At 36.7% G+C, this 20,627-nt stretch overlaps 1 long non-coding RNA gene across 1 annotated transcript in view; it reads right to left on the minus strand.

The window, feature by feature from the left end:
* LOC108118202 overlaps positions 1–20,627 on the minus strand; it is a 143,968-nt gene that overhangs the window by 60,140 nt on the left and 63,201 nt on the right. Inside the window, exon 2 of the long non-coding RNA XR_001772920.2 lies at positions 18,499–18,557. This is a non-coding gene — a long non-coding RNA (uncharacterized LOC108118202). The remainder of the gene's footprint in view (positions 1–18,498; positions 18,558–20,627) is intronic.

A 20,627-nucleotide genomic window follows, 5' to 3' on the forward strand; every position in this document is an offset into this window, starting at 1 on the left:
ATATAATCTTAATATATAAAATATATAAAATTACATTTTACTAATACTGACTGTATTGTAAATAAAAAGTTCCAAAAATAAAATCAAATTTATATAGTTTGGTTTTCATTTTTAAAGATAAAAATATGAAATATGAAAATGAGTTTCATAGGATTAACTATATTAAGAGTTAAAATATGATCTTAAGTTGATATCCAAACTAAATATATAAAAACTTGATTTATTTTTTAGTAATCTCTTAGTTTATCTACGTTTGAGAGTATCTAAGATAGCCTTCCTACCTTGAACAGGCCTACAGTGCGGCCTGCGGGGCGTCAAACGGAACTTCGGTTAGAACGGACATGGAAATGCGTTGGAGCAGCTGGAAGGGGAAAATGAAGGGGGGTTTTGGTGTTTTGGAGGGGGGTTTGAGGGGGCAACAGGACGAGGCACAAACCAGCAAAAGGAAACTGTAACAGATTAAACTTGGCACTTGGAAAACTGGCATCCACTGATGATGGGTGGGGATTTGGTATATAGTGAGATATAGAAGGGGCAAAAGGGGAACAATAGGAAAGGCTGGGGTTACAAGCTGAGGCTGAGTTCAGTGGCAGCATAAAGAGTGGCAGATTCCAAATACAAGCCGCGCTGATGCCTGCCAACAAATTTTGTTGCCACTTCAACGGGGAATTCTTAATGTTTTCTTAGCTAAGAAAGAAATTGATTACATTTTATAAACTTTCTTGACTTTAAAATAAATTGAAATATTTTATGATTTTTCATATTTTTTCTTATAAACATTTTTAGAAATTTCAAATGAAAATCTATTAAAAACAGGAATTCGGCTGTGAAAATATTTCTAATGACATATTTTCCTGAAATGAATTGCAAAATGAAATTTTAGCTAGGCAATAATTAAGTGCATAAAACTGAAATGCCTGAAATGCAATTAATTAAGTCTCAATTATGTAATGTCAAATATTAGTAAACTTTATTTGATAGTTTTTATATGTTTTATTCAAGCAACCAATTGATAGCCAGCACTCATTCACTTTAAGGTTTGTTTGCTTTCCTTCTGGCTTTTTATTTAATATTTATAAGGTGGTTTCTTGACTTTTCCGTTTTATTAAGTCATCATTTGGCCTTGGGCAAAACAGTGACTGCTCTTCAATATTACTTATAAGCCTTGGGGGCGATGACAATAAGGTCAAATAAAAGCACAAAAAATAGTTAATATAAATGGAAACAAAGAGCTATTCGCAGCTCTGCTTGGGTAATCTTTGCCTTGTTCAGAATATCTGTCAGCTAAGCGAGTGATATGAAAGCATTGGTAATGATATTTTTGTGCTGGTAAGGATATATGCCAGCTAGGATATGAGCAATTTTTAGATTTACACGTTGTATATAAAAGACATATAAAAAATATATATATATGTGAGAGCGCAAACAATGAGATGTGGAAAAGTTGGGCATGGTTTTCTGCAAGTTACTGTTACTGTATATGCATATATTAGTTATTAATGCGTACGTGTAACGCATATTGAAAATGCCACAAATGTTGGAAAGCTAACTCCCCCCCCTCTCCCCTATATATATATATTCCGCAAATTTCTAGGGGTTGTTCGTGGCAGATTTATGTGGTTTTTGCAGCAAAGAATGCATAATGCTTGCTCCCCTTTTCGTTCAGTTTATATACGAAAGAGATTTGTGGCGCGACGACGTTCGGTCTTTGGACCCTATTAAAGATTCATTCATTTTGTGCCAGCTCAACCTTTTCCCCAAAGTCGCAAATACCAAGTCCTTCATGGCGTTGCGGTTGCACTTTACTACTCTCTGCAAATCGTGGTAGATGCGATTAGATGGGAAAAGTTCTTTATACAGGATGCGGTTACATAAGTTCAAGATTCTTAGTTCGCAGTCAATGGTCGCCTTTGATGGACTCCCAGTGGCCACTACTGGTTTTTCCATACTTTTGAATTTACAACTTTTACTTTAAGAAACTGGTTGGTTGGTTGGTTGATGTTTAAAGTACAGAACAACATGGAACTTTGATTGATTATTTCAATTTAAGCGAAACTTTTCTTCACTTTCTTCGAGAGCTTCACTATGATAGATGGCTTTCAAATGGGATTACTTTCACTCTTCTCTCTAATGCGCCAACTCTAAACTTAAAGCAATAGGAAAGAGAAAGATATTTTTCAAAAAAAATTTTCCTTTGCTTAAAGTTTTGGCCCAAAACTAGTTTCCAGCGTTACCCAATTTTCAGTAGTTTCTACCAACTTATTTCTAGTTGAACTTTCTTTCTTCTTATCTTAGCCAACTGCCTTCTCATTAGAGCATCATCCCAGCCTTTGGCAACTCGCTCGCCATTTATTGAATTTCCCAAAACTTTTGTGAATGGGAAAATGCCAAAAAACGAATCCTCATCACTTATTAGTTTTCATATAATTTACAAAAAAGCAAACCAAGAACGGAAAAAAAGAACTTTTGCCAATTATGAAAACTACAATAAAAATGCAAATTTCAAGCAACTCAAGCAAATTTTCATGACCGCCAGACAAAAAAAAAAAAAGGAAAAGCGAATGCGAAACTTTCAAGAGCAAAGTTGCTGGTTGAGGGGACGAGGGGGTTCAGAACCAAAACCAGATAAGCCTAACAAATTTTTTAAAATAAATTACAGAGTAGAGCAAACAAATTTGCATATACAAGCGAGAGGGGAGGGGCAAAGGCCGAAAGAAAGAAGGCGAAAAAAAGGTTTTCACGCCACAAAGCAAATCAAGGCATTTTTGAAAGGCTCCCCCAAAACTGTGGCACACAGAAATGAGTTATTGCACATGTTGGAGGGGCTTGGGAAAGACGATGAAGTTGAAGTCTATACTGGAAAAAAAACTTCTCTATTTATACAGAAATTCCTAAAAAAAAAGTGCTAAAGTTGGGACTTTAAGGTTTGGGGGCTGTTTTACTCTTTTTAGTTTCAAAAAACTTAATCTAAATTAAATAAAATATTTATACAAAATTATTATTATTGTTTTTAAGGTTTTCACAGTATTAAATATTTTCTCCAAGTGCCCTTAGAGGCCGCAACACTTTTGATTATATCAAAAAGGATTTCAAGTCATATCTAAAAATGGGAAACAGCGGAGGACCCCCAAAAAGAGCGCAAAAATTTCAAGCTATGCGCTTAATAAAGTGACCAAGTGGGTGTCGGTCAAGGGTCAGGGGAAGTGCTTGGGTCTTGGATTTTGTATTTCGGATTTTTTGGAGGTCCTGCGGCGGGAAGGAAGTTCGAGGAGAGCAAAACGAGGGTCAGGGAAATGTGCTCGAGCACAAACTTTATTAAAACTCTTGAATTAAATGAATTAGTCAACCATATAGCTAAGCTGGGAGCCCGAAAAGGAAAAGTCGCTTAACCCGCTCCCTCAGTTTCCTTCATCTTTTCCTGCCCCTGCCATACCACCTCCTCACCCCACACCCTCCCCCTACCATCCTTTTTATCTTTCTCTATCTTTTCGTGGTGCGGCTTGAAAAACAATTTTCGTAAGCAAAAGTGTAATGAGCGTAGAAATGAACTTTAGAGTCCGGGTCTGTGGCCCCAAAAACTGGGCGGAAGTCTTAGGCAAGTGGGGGCGTGGCAGCGGTTGGGGGACAGCAAATTAAATGAAATCCTTGTAGAAGCAACGTCTTTTGGTGGCCAAAAACAGAAAACGAGCAATGCAAAAAAAAAAAAAGAGGAAACATTAAAAAATATCAGTGCAGAAAAGTAGGAAAAGGTCCTAAATGGTTCACTCAGAAGAGGAAAAAGATACCAAAAATCCAAGACGTGGCTGAAAGTTTTTCGTCTTTTTGCCAGTGCCACTGATTTGTACAGTTTTTCTCCTTATGATTTCTCTTTTATATTTTTTAATTTAATCCAAAAGACGTTTGCTAAATTGCTGGTAAAAATGTGAGCAAAACTTGGAATGGGTTTTGTTAGAGGAGATAGAGAAGGGGAGGGAAGTGGAGAAGCAGAGAGGAAGGGAAAAGTGATGCATCTTAAAGGAATAACACTAATCTACAAGCTTTTATGTTTTACATTAATTTTGACAACTTTAAAAACTTAAATCAGAAAATATTACATTATAAAATATCTATTTTTATGGCCAAGAATTAGTTTTAGTCCTTAATTAAACAAATTCAGCTTGTTTTCATTCAGTGCTAAACTTTGTTGCCTAGTGTAATTACTCCTCAGCCTTTTAGCTGGCCCAGAAGAAAGACCAACCAGCCGCCAACGTTGACAACTGTTGGTCAGTCTTCAGCCCACAAGCCCAACCCTTTTTCTGAGACTTTTGCATAGTTTCTGTAAAAAAAATTTCCAAGCAACAACTGGAAATTGAAACTTGATTATGTGCAGAAAGGCAGAAAAAAGTTCAACAAGGGTAGTAGAAATCCCCATTTCCACTTCTTTTTTGGTTGTTGTGGGCGGAGGGGGCAAAAAGTGTATTTCAGGAGCGATTCATTGCGTGTTGTCCAAGCGTAGAAATTTATGCTCTTTGCCGTAAACTTTTGGCCACGTCTACTTGGGCTGTCTGGGCTCGGATCCTTGGTAAACTATTTACTGGAATTAAGAGCAACTTCCTTGCATATTTCGGAGCCAGAGTGTGTGTGTGTGTGTTGTATTTTCAAACATTTCCATGTACATACATATAATAAAAGTTGATAGTTTATGCTTTTGGTGAAATAAACTACATCAGCACTGCAAAATAATAATAACTGCGGCAGAATGGAGCTCTCTCTCTCTCTCACTGTATGTGTGCATATTATTTATTCATGGCCAATGCATGCGCAATTAAAATGTTCTGAATTAGTCACAAAATCGATTGGGCCAAATTGGCAGCAGCAGCAGCAGCAGCAACAGCAGCAGCAGCAGCAGGAGCAGCCAAGCTAAACTTCAATGCGGACAAAAAGTTTGGAAATAGTCATATGAAACGACAATATACTTATATTTATCAATCCAGATATATACATATATATACCCATGTTTATTTTTTGGTATTTTGGCTGCGCCAAATTTAATCCGGAGTTGGTTTTTATGGCCATTGTGATTTTAGTCGATTGAGTTTGGAAAAACACACAAAAGATATCCAACAATTGATTTTCGTTAGCTGCATTTGATCAAATGAAGCATATTCTAATGGTAAATGTGTGGATGCGATTAAGAGGATAAAGAACTTGTCTGGCACTTTCGAAGATTTTTCTTAGAACAATGTCCAGGCGAAGGAGAGAATTTATTTTAAATCTTTGTTGGCAAAAGTAGTTTTCAGGTCATGAAAGTGGCAGAAAGTTTTAAAGAATTAATTTGTATTTTTTTATGCAAATAAAAATAGCAACTTATTCAATGGGGAAAACGTCGTTTTAGTAGAAAACTATTTTGCTTGATGGTTTAGTTTTTAAAGGATAAAAAAGTATGAAACAATAAGTAAAAAGTAGACTTAGGGGTGCTTAACTTGAGCTTGTTTGTCCATAAGCTTACACTAACAATTTTTCGTTTTTTCCTTTCCCAACATATTCTTCTTCTTCCTTCCCCGATCACTCTCGAACTCATTGCTATTCCACTAACAATTTTTCGTTTTTTTCTTTTCCCTTCATTCCGTTAACCACTGCAAAACATATTCTTACTTTTCTTCCCCGATCATTATGGAACTCCTTGCTTTTGCACTAACAATTTTTTGCTTTCTTCTTTCCGCCTCATTCCGTCACCAACTTCAAAACATATTCCTTTTTTTTCTTCCCCGATCATCCTCGAACTCCTTGCTATGCCACTAACCATTTTTTGCTTTCTTCTTTCCGCCTCATCCGTCACCATCCTCAAACTCCTTGCTATTCCACTTAAAAATTTTCGATTTCCTCTTTCCTGCTCATTCCTACGCCAACTGCAATACATTTTGTCCTTCTCTTTCACGATCCTCCTCGGACACTTGCACTGAAATTTTTTCTTTATAACTTTTGCTTGCTCTTTAGAGTTGTACCATCGATGTGAGTGTTGAAATAAGTGATAAATTGGTTAGCAAAGCTAACATGTTCTTCTTTCTCTCAGTGCACAGCAGCAAACCAACACAAAATCGTCACCTAATATGTGCACGTTTTCTTGTATTTGTGTTAGTAAATACTCAGCCGTAAGACGAATTTGAGCACCCCTGAAGTTTGCAGTTATTTTTACAGTTATTTTTATATAGCGGATTTGTTTTATTTACATACATATGTATATATCATTAAAAAACCTTAAACCTTAATTTTTATATTTACGTTCTTTATAATATCTTGGCTGGGTCATTTTTAGTTTCTAAACTTGGTTTATTGCATTTTATTCAATTGCTTGGATACTAAAAATCTTTTCTAGCTTCCCAACTCTAATTTTCACCTTCAGTTTTATTGTTATACGGGCAAAGTTAAACTTCCCAGAGCACCCGTAACCAAAGTTTCGCCTTTTTGAATACCCAGGCACATAGCACATAGCACACAGCACCTAGCACATAGCACAGAGCACAGAGCACAGAAATATAATTAAAATTGATCCAGTGCAACCATTAAAAAGCTCTCACGCACTTTTGCTCGAAACTTTGGCTTCCCTTTATGGGCAGCTAACCCATCATCGTGCCCATTCCCAGCATCTCGCCCCGACTTTCTCATTCCAGTCGATTTATTGCTCTGACAGCTTCAAAAAGTAAAAAATACAAAAAAAAAACAAGAAAAAAACAAAAAAAATAAACCGAGAAAGGAGAAAATTATAAAAGGGAACTTTTGTTGGGGGAAAACTTTTGCATAATAGACACGATCTCACTCTCGGCCGGCTTACAGATGCGGATAGCCCAGGAATGGGAGAGTTTAAAGTTCAAAGCTTTTGTAGGTTATGCAAATAAGAAATTAATAATACGCCTGACACTCGCACACACACTTACCCACCTACACATAGAAACACACCCAACTAATGCCAATATACACATAAATTAGGCCCGGTTCAACGTTTTTATCAACGATTTAGATGCCCGATACCCAAAAATCATTGTGGGAAAGGAAGAAAGGGGAAGAAGGGCTCATGGATGTTGGGTCCTGAGTCCCGGGGCTTCGGGCCACACTCTATGCCACAAAATTATGATAAATGATTTGGAAATGCGCACAAGCAGGCAGCCGAACAGACCACCAGCAACATAACCACAACGCAGAACCGAACACATCCTCTTCCTGTTTTGTCCTTGTTGGCTGGCTGTTGCCGTTACTCTTGAGCCGAAAAACTTTTCGAGTTGAAGGAAATGTAATTTTTTGCAGCTCCCCTTGGCATCCCTTTCTCCTCGCTCTCTCTCTCTCTAACTCTCTCGCAGGAAAAGGATCGAAGGAGGACCAAGGAAGTCGCTGCCTAAAATCACTGAACTAAAACCTCAAGAGGTCGAGGGGGGCAAGCACCGAGCCCAGCCAAAGAATATATCGTGCAGGGGAAAACTATTGCTACAAGTGCATGTTGAGCAGAATAAAAAGGTTAAGTTGGTTGGGAAAGTGGAGAGGTAGTTGATATCCTGGATTATAATAAGATACCTCAGATGGCGTCAAAGCTACACAGAATCATCATTAAACAATCTTTTAAGCTACATTACATGAAAATACATAAAATATTGATTCATTTCTTATGAAAAGTTGACAAAAAACATTCCTTACTATATAAAATATAAACCTTTAATAACCTAAAAACCCTTCCTCCATCATACCCCTGATCTTAATCCATTTCCAGGGTATTTTGGGGCCACCGCATGACTGGGAAATCCTTGTCGTCTAGCAACAGGAAGCGTAGATCATAAAATATTGATATTTTGCTGCTTTGATTTTTCAGCGCACTGTTTAAGTAATGGCAGCACTGCGACACCGAACGAGACAGCAAAACTAGCAGACAGGCGAGACAAAAAGAGACCAATGCTAAGGCATAGAAAGAGACAGAAATGTCGGGTAGACTGGGACGACAATTCTCATTCATGCCATCCGCTTTACGGTTTTTTTTTTGTTCAAGGTGGGGCGGCAAAGGGAGACTCCCCGCGCGGAAAAAACCTCTGAAACCGAGGATGTCAGTAGAAGGCTAACCCCGGACAAAACGCCAGAGAGAGAGCAACAATCCACGAATTTAGTTTCCTTTTGGGGGCCACACACAAAAACTAGACGCGGCATCCAAACATGAGGCTATGTTAGAGGTACAAGCTGTGCTTTTACCGCACAGAGGTCTAAGAACTGTTTTTTTTATTGGGGAAGAAACTATAGATTTAAAGATCAAAATATATATATAATGTATTTGGATATAGTTAGTAAGATAAATAATTTATAATAGGCAAAAATATTTTAAATATTTTTTTAAAAAATTTTTAAGATTTTTACTGATAAATTTTATGCAACAAATTTACTTGCTGTATTTCTAGGCTGATCCTTAAAAAGAAATTCCAAAACTTTAGGTAATATTAATTGTTCATTTTCAGTAGTTAGATCTAAAACCACTGTGCAGTGGCTGACATTAAGAGGGGGTTCAAAAAGGGGTGCACCAGCCACATCGGAAGAGCATTCAACTTGTATTGGCTTCAGTCGCTCGCTGGGGATCGAATATTCAATGAAGAAATTCTGAATTTATCTTCTCTGAGTAATAAAAGAGAATTGAACAGATTTTCAGAATCAATTTTTATTGCTTTTTGTTTCTATTATTTTCTTAAGAATTTTTATAATATTTTTACAACCTTATTTATGTTAAGTTGTTAACTTATTTTCTTTCAATATACCCACTTAAATAATCTTATTAACTTAATTAAGAACCAAACATTACATAAAATCATAATTTCCTTATACAAAATTATTCCAATATCTTCTCATTTCAAATTTATATAGGAGACCAACAGGAAGGCCCATCTCCATATATATATTCCCGTCCATATCCGATATATCCTATGCTGATTGCGTTCACCAACTGCAACTCCCACAGCAGATGAATGGTAATCTCATTATAGTATTGCAGTCGAACTAATTGAACAATTAAATATGTTTATCGTTACAGTTGAGTGTAACTCATCAGTGTGCACTTTACCTGCCCATACATATTGGATTACGTAACCCAAAACTTTCATCCTCATTAAATGTATAATTGTATTTATTTGCCAGCAGAGAGATACGGCCGTATCCTATGAGAGAGACCCCACAGGCTGGTAAAGTTTATTGGGCCATCGCAAAGGGGGCAGTTAGGTAAAAGCCTGATTAATAGTAAGCAAAATCAATTGACAGAGAAACAAGATACAAATTTGTATACAATTTGGCTAAAATGACAACTATTGATATTAACAAAAACATTTGGACAATGGAAATTAGTATTGAAAGAGATGTTCTGATTTTCTTAGTTAAAGGTATTTTAGGTTGTTTAGTTTTCAATATAATATATATCTTGTGTCCTATTCAATGTAATTTAAACTTTTGTAGTGTATTTGGCTATCAATAACATTTAATCAAAGCCCAAATGAGCGCAAACTAGCACAAGTTTATATGTGATATGTGTACCGGGGGTAAATCAGCTCATTTCGACAACATTTCCGGCAACGAAGCCATGCTAAGAATGAAAAATGAACTCGTACGATGAGCATGTGGATGTACATGGAGGTGGGCAGATGCTGGATGGGATGCTGGCAAAAATCTATAATATGACATAAAAATGAAAAACGAAATGACAAGGGTACGGCCTTAAGATCCTGTGGCTCCGGGCAATGCGGTTTGGAGATATGCCAACTATTACAAATTGATTCGCTCAGTTTGGGTTCCGTTTTTCGCTAGAGGTTTCCTTTTTTTTTTTTGCAAAAAGAAAATCTATTTAAAATGCGTGACTGCAATGACTTTAAAAAGTCCCTCGGAAAATGGAGCTCCCGTCGCCACCTCCATCCACCATCCGGTTTTAATGTTCTGTATTTTTTATTGACGTCAAAGGTTTCTGCTCTTCAGTTTTATTGTTCAGCAAAGTGGGGCAGGGGGTGGTGGCCATAAACCCAACAATAGCAACAGCAACCGGTCTCAATTAAAGACGTCTCGGGGGCCTAGTAACCAAAAATTGACTGAATGGCAATGACAGCGGCTTTTCCTAGGGTTTGGGCGGGTAAAGCGGTGAGCGGAGGGTTTGGCGGATAGGAAAATACAACCGGCAGTAGCCCAGAAGTCAACAACAAGTGACAAGCTGTAAAAATTACAACGCCGTGCAATAACCAAAAACCATGTAGCCGAGTGTCCCAGTCAAAGTAGTGAGATGGTTAGTGTAGGTGTTAGCTTTTTTTTTGGATGCCTTTAGGGCCAACGACGATTTGCAGTCTTGAACGTGACTCACTTTGCTAAATGGTGCGCAACCAGAAGGGGATGATAGCCAAAAGAGTGGCTCTAGGGGGCGTGGCAGATCGGAGACTCTCAATGAGGGAAAAAAACAATGAAAAGTTTTATTTGTCAACTAGCATGTTGGTCTATAGGGTTGGGTCTTAAGAATAGGGCAGTTTTTGTTTTGTAGATGATTTTCAAGCTCAAAAAACTTTCAATTTTTGCATAACATTTTCTAACATTATCTTCTAATACTTTGCTTAAAATTCTCAGAAATTCTGTAATTCCTTTTAAGCACACATAATACCAATATTCTAAGAATTTTCTCCTCTTAAAATAAAATCCAATTTGGAAGGCATTCACCATTCGACTACATCAATTCAATGACCTCCTTCGGCCCCATTGTCAAATCTCCCTCAAGCATAAAATATTCAGTTACATCGCCATCGCCATTGCCATTCTGCCCCTGCTCAGACAGCAATTGTAGAATTTGTTTCCTCATCTCCATGGGTTGTGCTTTCACTTTGTTGTTCTCCAAGTCTAATTAACCACATCAAAAAAAATCTATGGCAAATTTGCGTGGGTTGCCATTGGTGTCCCTTGGAATCCACCCCCACCTTTTCGTCTTTTCATTGTCAATATAAATGTTGCAAGTACGTGTTTTATATATATGTATATATAAGACAGCAGTCAAGGCGAGCCATTGGGGAAAAGGCAGAGAAAAGTGTCTGCTAAACACGTGTCGAACACAGCCGCGAGCCCAAAATGCCCAACAAAAACAAGAAATGAGCAGAAGGAGATGTTGGGTTTTCCGTTGAAAATCGTTGACTGGAAAACGAAATCAATATGTATGCGACGGGCCGCCGGGATTGAAATTGAACTTCTTGAACTTTGAAGTGCTCAGCAAAATCGAAATGATACTAATTATTTGGCAAGTGGAGAACCCCAGAGAGATTGAAATACTCATAAATTTTGCTGCAATATAAAAAGTTCTCTTTTTTTTTATGTTTGGCCCAGAGCGAGCCAGCCTTTTGGCTCAAAAGGCACATTGACCTTTAGTTCAAATTTATTAAATGGAATTTTTGCGTTGCCAGCTTTTTGGGTCATGCACACACTTTAATTATGCATGGAAACGTGTGCTATAATTCGGAGGTTTAGCCCCTATGGGAGCTCACATTTTAAGTGAATTTTTTAGTTAAAATGTTTTAAGGTTTTAGGGTCAACGCGGGGAAAAAAATGTTGGCCTAAGCCTTCAATCAGCAACCACTATAAAATGCTGGAAGGAAAATGATGTCCACAAATAATCATATTCAAAATTTGCAAATCAAAGGGTAGGGGACACAATGATAAAGTGATAAATGCACGGAGAAAAAATATTGAAATAAGGAAAGTCGATTTTGGCAATTTTCAAGTCTTTACTTCTAAGACTTAGTTAAGCATTTTTTATATAGTTTTTATAACAAAATTATAGTTTTTCCATTTTAAATTAATCATTAAATTTATGCAATATTTTCTTCTTACATTTTTCTCACATTTTTCCTCTGCAAACAGGTCATATCATCAATGAAAATGAAGCTGTATCGTGCCACAATTGGTGGGCGTTCGTGTGGCAAAGGAGTGTCGGCTGGAAAAAAAGGGACATTTGTTCTAAGCAATTTTCATTCGTTGTATATTCTTTCTTTTTTGCAACATTTATTTACGCCCCCGAACATTGCGCCACGTTGTTCAATTACCGCCAAGAATAATGGTTGCAGTCGAGTCGATGGAGGAAAAACAAACCCAATCGAAGGCAAAACCAATGCGAAGGCCAAGAGAATGAGACAAATGAAATGATCTTCAATTGCCGCTTGTTTGGCTCGAAACAAAAACCAAAGAAAAGGGCCAAGGGAAGGGTGACTATTTTTGTATTTAAGGTAAAGAAAAGAGCAAACCTTTTTTGGCTGACCTTTGCCGCCGATTTTTCCCCCCAATGCTTTACATAATTCTGGGCATGCAAATTTTTCAATTGAGCTCCCCCTCCCTGAAAAGAAATCAAGCAAAAACAAAAATGTCCAAAAAAAGGGAAATAAAAAGAGAGTCGGAGAGAGAGTGCCCGCGATGGCCAGGAAATCGTTGAAAAAGTGTCGAAGCTGTTGCCATGGCCTCGACTCAGCACTATCCATTCGCAGTCGCATTGTAAACTTTCGTTCAATATATTTTAGCAAGTCTTTACTGTCCGGCTGTTGGAATTTCACTTGTTATTTGATACTCTTTCGGGTAAAAGAGGTTTTACAAATATTTGTTTAAGGTTTGTAATGATAATTAAATGGGGTAATTGGATATGATTGAGAGATGGTTGTCAAGCATTTTGTTTAAAAAATTTAAGAATTTATTTTGAAATATTTAATGTTGAATATATCAACTACGAGGTGTGTTCAAAAAGTAAGGTGACTCTTCAAATTTCGCGAATTTCAAATTTTTCGATTATCGATTTTTTTGTTTTGTTATATTGGTACACTCTTCCCTAACATCTGTACCAAGTTTCAATGGAACATCCTCTTTTGTTTGGTTGTGAGAGGCGTAAAGTTACAAGTTGTTTTGCGAGCTCGGCGATTTTTTGCTATCGAAAAATATGGATCAAAGGATTTGGATTTTTTGGCCAAAAACAACACCACAATAATGCCTCAGCCACCATATTCACCGGATTTGGCCCCATGTGACTTTTTCTTGTTCCCAAAACTGAAGATAATCGAAAAATTTGAAAAATTTGAAATTTGAAAAGTCACCTTACTTTTTGAACACACCTCGTATAACTTCTAAAAGGTTTCGATAATCGAAAAATTTGAAATTCGCGAAATTTGAAGAGTCACCTTACTTTTTGAACACACCTCGTATATAATTTTAGGGATTTTTATAGGATATTTGGGGAGATATTAAAGGTCAATTTATGGACTTTTAATAGCTATATAAAGTAAGTATTTATTTACATAAATATAAGTAAACCCTCTGGTTTTCCCAGCTATTGTTTAGTTTACAAAGATTTTTCTACATATTTTCTTTTATTTTTAAACCATAAATTGCTGCCAAATTAAAGCTACTCATTCATTTATAAAACACATTGAAAATGAACCTTAAAAGGCATCACTTACCTTACGTTTTCATTTATTAATTCCCAATCCAAATGGCATAAAGAAAATCTTGAAAATAATCCTCAGGGTATTCCAGCTTCTATCCCAATTTCGCACATCCGCTTCAATTTCTTCAATAATACTTTTTTACATACCCCACACCCCCCGCCAGCACCACCGACGAGTGCAAAATGGCAAAGAATGCAAAGGAATAAAAACAAAAAAAAAATTATATTCTTTTTTTCGGCGGTATCGAGAGGGAAAATGGAGAGGGTGAGCTGGCTGGGCTATATAGGTGGAAAAGTTTTGGGGAAAAGTGGGGAAACCGGCGCGGCGGTCTCCTCGACGACGTTTGGGTTCGTGCGGCGTAATATTATTATTTGATAAAGATGCTAAAAGTAACGAAAACACATTTTCTCAGTTAAAAGGGGTCGTTAGGGAATGAAATATGCGCACGTACGCACCGAACAGAGTCTGGAAAAGCGGAATGGTGGGGAGGAAAAATCGGGTAGTAGGACTGCATATGTATATGGAGTTGGGTGGGGATTTTTCCTGCACAGCATGTGAGTTTATAGTCGATTTTTATCACAGTATTTGAATTATTATTTCAGGAAGCTCGCTATTTGCGCAACGCGCTTTTTGCGGATACGCTTTATTCTTTTTCATTTCTTTTTTTTCACTTTTTTTTTCTGCTCTTACTTATTTTTCCCATCCAGCCGGCTCCTTTTATGTATTTGCATATGAATGCGGCTCGACGACGATGGCAATTTTTTTTTTTTTTTTTTTTTTGGTTTGAATGGGAAGTTGCCTAGTATGCGGCTACGTGTTGAAAAATCAGTTGTAATGCTAAAATATTATACGTGGACTCGCCGGAACCAAAGCTTTTTGGCAAAGACCCCTCACATTTTTCCAGGGATGACGACAGATTGATTTTGAGTGTCTCTAAATCAGAAGAGGGACCTTTTTCGGAGTTCTTATGGTAGACTGTGGGAAAGTTTTAGCAAAAAGATTCGGAACAATTGTTTTAAATAGTAATGGTGTGTGAATAACAAAATATTTACATTATTGAGTTAATTCATAATTGCTATAGTTTTTTAACACACAAATTGTTGTGCTTAAATACCACATTCCACTTCGAAAAACATACAAAATCCCTAGCCAACGAAAAACACAGAACGAAGAGATGTCAATAAAAGCTAAGCACGACTGACCCATCTTGCGAACGAAGAAAAAGACGAAGGAGGAGATCAAAGCGACGACGAGTAATCAGCAGGCGAAAAAAGTAAAAAGACAGCGAAAAGTTTGAGCATCTACGAGTGAACAACTCGCGATAGAAGTAAGAATTTGAAGGAGAAGATGAAAACGAAAATGAGAGGTTCAGCGAAAGAAGTAGAAAACGACGAGAGAAGCAACGGTGACACGAGGATCGAAGGGGAGCATTCGTGAAGATCAAGCCGAGCAAAAACGTCGCGAATGAAAAAGCGAAAGAAGTGTAAACCACAGTGACGATTGTTACGAAAAAAAAAACGAAGGGAACGAAGAGAGCAGCAACGATGACACGAGAACACGAGGAACGAAGGGGAGCATTCGTGAAGATCTGACGAAGAGAAGTCGTGCTCAAGCGAAGCAAAAACGACGTGACGAAGATCGGATGAATTCAATTTGAACAGTTTATTAAATAATTTAAAATAAATTAAAAAGTAAATAAAAATGTATAAATAATATAATATAAACGTGAGCTTAAGTAGTATATTTATTTACATATGTGAAAATGTGTTATTAGTATAAAAATTATAATGTGTAAAAATCAATATTGCAAAATCTTGTTTAATTTTGATTATTCAAAATTGTTTTGGCTTTTAAGTTTGTTTTTAATTATCTTCAAGACTTACTTTTAAATATTTAAAGTAACTAATTCTGCCTAAATAAATCAAATCCAACAACTTCATGTTTTCTGACACTTCTTTAGGCAATATTTAACTTCCACTCAAATCGAATTAGATTATTAAGCCGCCTGAAGTGATCAATTTCGCAATTTCGCAAACCTGGCTATTCGATTCACATTATTTTATTTGACAAATTAATAAAATTAAAAGCGGGTGTGGGGAATGCAAAGTAAACCAATCGCAGTAATAACAATTGAGTGGATGCCTTTTTTGTGAGGGTCCAGGGTTGGAGTTGCTTCTCCAGGATAAAGACGAAGGAGTGAAGGTGCTCATTGCCAGGCATAACTGTTATTGTAAGAGATTTCGTGTAAATATTGCATGTAAACGTCGTAAATAAGGCGCTTTTAGTGCCCGATTTCTTGCCAAGGGATCGTCGGAGATACTTTTTAGCCGTAACTGGAGAATCGGGTGGTTTATTGTTTGCCCAACCAAACAGCCTGCCTCCCGCCCCCAAAAACGAGAAAGGTAAATAAAAATATTTTGTGCGTGAGTGCGGTTTTTAAGCTGCGTGAAATTTTTCGACTCCACCATTCATTTTTGTTTTGTTTTTTTTTTTTGGATATGGAAATTCGATGATGCCCGTGTGTTTGTGGAAATTTCGGCACCTTTTTTATATGCATTGTCTGCTGTGTTGGCCGTCGCGCTTCATGTTTTGTTAGCAATGCCTGCGGCAAATTGACTTTTAAGGCTTACCCCCAGCTCACCCCCCACCCCCCTTCCGAACACTTTTATTTTTTCTCTCTGTGATTTTCCCTCCTTTTGTTTTTCCATTTTGGCCTGCTTTGCCTTGGCTTTGTTTTATTTTGCCCCAGCTTTTTCGGCGAGTCTATCATTTGCATTGCTTTGGGCCAATTTGGTTGGCCATGTCTGAGAACATTGATTGAAGTTTATTTAAAATATGTTTATAAATGTCAAAATGTCAATTATTCAGCCAACATTCGGGGTCAAATCGCACAAAGCACACATATGCAAAATTGTATTTTAGGGGTTAGCTGGGGTTAAGTGCTCTACTATTAAGTTAAATTTGTCTAGACGGGTCTTTTTTTTGGGTCTTTTTATGGTGCATTTTTTTGCTCTTGGCCTAAAGTTTTAGTCATTTGACCAAATTTGGTTTATGCTGCAAACTATACCTTCTCCTCTTGCCTTTATTAATTTAATATTTATAAATTAATCACTTAACCTGATTGTATACACATACAGTCGATTAGCTTAAAGTTAAACAAAGAATAAAAAAAATCCTTAGAAAATTGTTAAATAACAGTCATCTTGCGGTTTTTGTAACAGCTAAAACCACAAACTAATCTTGGAAATATTTAACAAATTGCTAGGAAATATTCACTTGTGGTTTAAGGAAATTGTGAAAAGTCAAACGTCAAGTTTTGACTTTAAATTTTGTTTGTTTTTTTTTAAACAATCTTTTATTCTGTTTTTGCCTTAAAGATTTATAAATTTGTAATCTAAAAAGGCTAAAATGTGTTTAAAAATACCAAAAAGAATATGAGAAAATATTTCTAATTTTCTAAACATTTTCCTAAAATTCCAAACCAAAAATTTTAGATTATATAATATTTGTGCATTGACTTAAAACTCTTTAATAAAATTGATAAACAAAATTCATTGCCGGATGGCTATTGAAATTATGATGAAAAACCGCATGAAAGTTTACAAGGCTGGAAAAACGTTAACTACTATTGCTAGCTAAACTCGTGGAAATCCAATCATGCCGCTTGACCGCACTCTCAATTTTATTGGCTTCATGGCAATATTTCCACATTAAACTTTGCTAATTGCATTCGGGCTGGGCCAACTCCGCCCCCCGAAAAATAGCCAGCAAAACCAGAAATGTACAAAGAAAACCCAGCCAAGCGCAGCAGGATAGCAGGTTAGGGGGTGGCCAATAAAGAAATTTTAATTTAATCATGGCATAGAAAATCATAAACAAATGGTAGCATGCCCAAATGGACAATAATTGGGGGGCATGCCATGCCCCCTACTCATCAGCCTTCTCCTTGAAGGCTCATAAAAGCGTAAATGCATATTTTCTGGGCCCCTCTTTGAAATACAAAATACAAATTCATGAGCTTCGAATGAAATATTAAAAGTAGCTACGAATGCTTTTTAGCACTCAGTCAGTCAATTTTCGTAAAGCAAACACATTTCCCCGTCTGATACTTCATTTGTTTCCGTTTCCGATGTTTCGATGTCAGGGACCAACATCAAGTCAAACAAACAAACAGCCCAAATAATTATGAATGACAAAAGTTATACAAATAAATAAAAGCAAAAGCAACAAGGGAAATGATTGCAAATTAACACAAGCAAACAGGGAAATACTCTTGAAGATAGTTCCTTAAAGATGTCGTTTTTAATGGATTTTGTTGGCTTTTAAGTAAATCAAAAAGCTTTAAGATATTTGGTATTAATAAGAAACCAAAAAGTGGGTGTATAAATTAATAGTTTCTGCTATTATAAACTCTATGATTTTTGTAGAGAAAAAAAGAAAATAATACTTAAAGTTTATCACTAAAGAATAATCAGAAAAATCATTTTAAAAGTTAAACCAAAAAAATTTTCCTAAATTAGAGATCTTCTAGCTTTTTCCTTTAACTTTTTAAAATATAAAAGATATTCTTACTGTAAAATTATTATTAAATTATTTCCTCAAAGAGGTTTTCAATCCTTTTTTAACCCTTCTTACATACATCCCTTAATATTATTAAGCAATAAAAATCCTTAAAGTTTTTCCCAAAAATTTGTCAATATTCGTCCTAAACAAACAGCAGGACACCGCCTTGATACCCTTCACTCATCTCAAATTTCTGTCAAAATAAATGAAAAAAAACAACGAAATGATGAGTGCTTTTCAAGGAAATCTCCCCCCGGACCTTTCCCTATTTTCCACTGGTTTTTCCAACCGAGTTTCAGTGTCGTCGCGGCTCGTTTCGCATTTTACAGTCGCTGGCTCATTTATAAATTTATGAGCTCAACTGCCAGGGGAGTTATCGCGTTAAAATGCTCCGCTGTTACCAACGTATATATTTCCCCGCCTTTCCCGCGCTGTAATTTTCCACTGCTACAGTGAGAGAAATAACGTTGTAGATGTTGAAAGGCAAGGCACTTACCTTGATGGCGGAATCTTGAAGAAACATCACTTAATGAGGTAAATTAAGTATTATAAAATCTGAAAATTAAAGTAAAATTTAAAAATTTAATAGAAGAAAGTACTTTTTAATTATTTTATAATATAATTTTAATTTTTTTCTGTGTATTCACCACCCCTCCTGCCATTTTACACTGCAGAGATACAAAAAAAAAAGGAAATAAAATAAAAATTAGCAATAAAAAGTAGAAAAGCGTGTTTGTTTGTTAACAAGTGCAGGACCAAAACGAAAGAGATGGCAATTGCCGAAAGGAAAGAGATAGATAGAGAGAGACAGAGAGAGAGCAGCGGTAGAGGCAGAGCTAGCTGGGAAGAAAGATGACGGCGACATCAAATGGATTTCATGTCACGTTACACAAATGTGCCAAGGAATTAAAAATGTGAGGATAGCGCAGTAGCAACAGTTGCTGTCTTGTAGTTGTTGTTGTTTTTGTTGTTGTTGTTGTCCCATTAGCGTTCTACTGCAGCCAGCTTAAATGCGAAAAGTGTGTTCATTACACCCAGCTTTGCCCTCTCTCTCTCTCTTTCCCTGTCGCAAGTCGCAATGAAAATTATTTTCATTTTCGCTTTGGTGCGCTCACTTTGCCCAAAAGCTAAAAACACACACAACTCTCTTTCTCAATGTCTTAGTCGTTTTCTCTTCTCTCCCCCCTCGACCCACTAGCTGTCCCTCATCCCTTTCCCACACCGGTTAACCTTTGCCTCTGGGCGGAAATTTCAATTATTTATTACGCATACGCAGCGTTGTTAGCTTAATGACTAGCTACTGCTGCAAGAAACCCAAAAACTCCAGGCCAAACCAGACCAAGCAAATGTGATTTAGCCCTAGACCAGGGATACACCAAACATTTGCCACAAAATTGCATATAAATCATAGAGCTTGATCTTCTAAGGGCCTGCAGAGTGGTAACATTAAGAAGTCCAAGGATTAGGAGTTAGTTAGACGAGTAATTGAGCTTTGTTGTTGTGGCTCTGGGCAGGCATTTTATGAATAAGACAATGGGTTTTTAAAGTTTTTAATTTGATTTGTATTTGAATTTAAGGTTTTTGGTTTTTGTATTGGATGGGGAGAATAATTATCAAAATAATGTTAAGAGAGGCGGGAAAGTTAGCCAAATATTTAGATTTAAACCAACCCAAAATATCTAAGGAATATATAGTACTTAGTACTAACATTTTTTGATATATTTCCCATATGCCTAAGGCACCAAACACATTCTGAATCACAATCGAATAATAAATATATTTACATATACAGTTTGCCATTTTCCAGCTTGCCTTTTCCCCCCTTCTTTTTTTTCTACCTTTTTCAGCAGTTAGAAGAGTTCAAACTCTGTGGCATAAAAATCGGTCTCATTTTGATTGGCATCATTGATTGAAACAACACGAATCGTTTTGCTCGCCAAATGACTCGCAAAAAAGGTGGAAGCAAGCTGGCAGCCACCTTACGTCCTTGCCTTTACCAAGTCCTTGCTAAATTATTGAGTGAGTGGAGCGAGTGAGTGATTGTGTCACGGACTAAGCCAACTAATTGGATTTGTGCCACAGCAGAAGGACGAACCAGGAAGTGTTTTGACAATTGTCACAATTAAGTTCCAGAGAGTGGGATACAGAGAGAGAGACAGGGATTGAAGGACATGCCAATGTCCTGGACAAGGCCACTTTGCAAGTTCATTGCACCCCCAAAGGCTAAACAACAGTGCAATTGATGGGATCTATGGGGTTAAAGAGGGCGGGGGACCAACGAGGTTATGCGGCATAATTCACATAAATTATGCAATTTATACGCGACGTATGCTAAGCCTCAAAATGGACACGACAATGCAAATTATATGGCAAAGGCAGAGGGGAGATGGCAGAGTTGTTCTAACACTGGAAAAATGCAAGGTATTAGAAAAGTCTAAATAGAAATTGTGTTTCCATTTTCATATTCAATAATTTGACGATAAATTTAGGTTGAAAAATATTTAAAACTATTTTTAAGACTTCAAAGAGTTAAGAAGCCTTGAATGCTAAGCCTAAAACCATCTAAAATTCAGTCCTAAAAGTTCTTATTTAAGTTAAGAAATCTTTGTAGAAAACAGAAGCTTA

Source organism: Drosophila eugracilis, unplaced genomic scaffold, assembly GCF_018153835.1.
Source record: "Drosophila eugracilis isolate 14026-0451.02 unplaced genomic scaffold, ASM1815383v1 contig_2154, whole genome shotgun sequence".
Lineage (NCBI taxonomy): Eukaryota > Metazoa > Arthropoda > Insecta > Diptera > Drosophilidae > Drosophila > Drosophila eugracilis.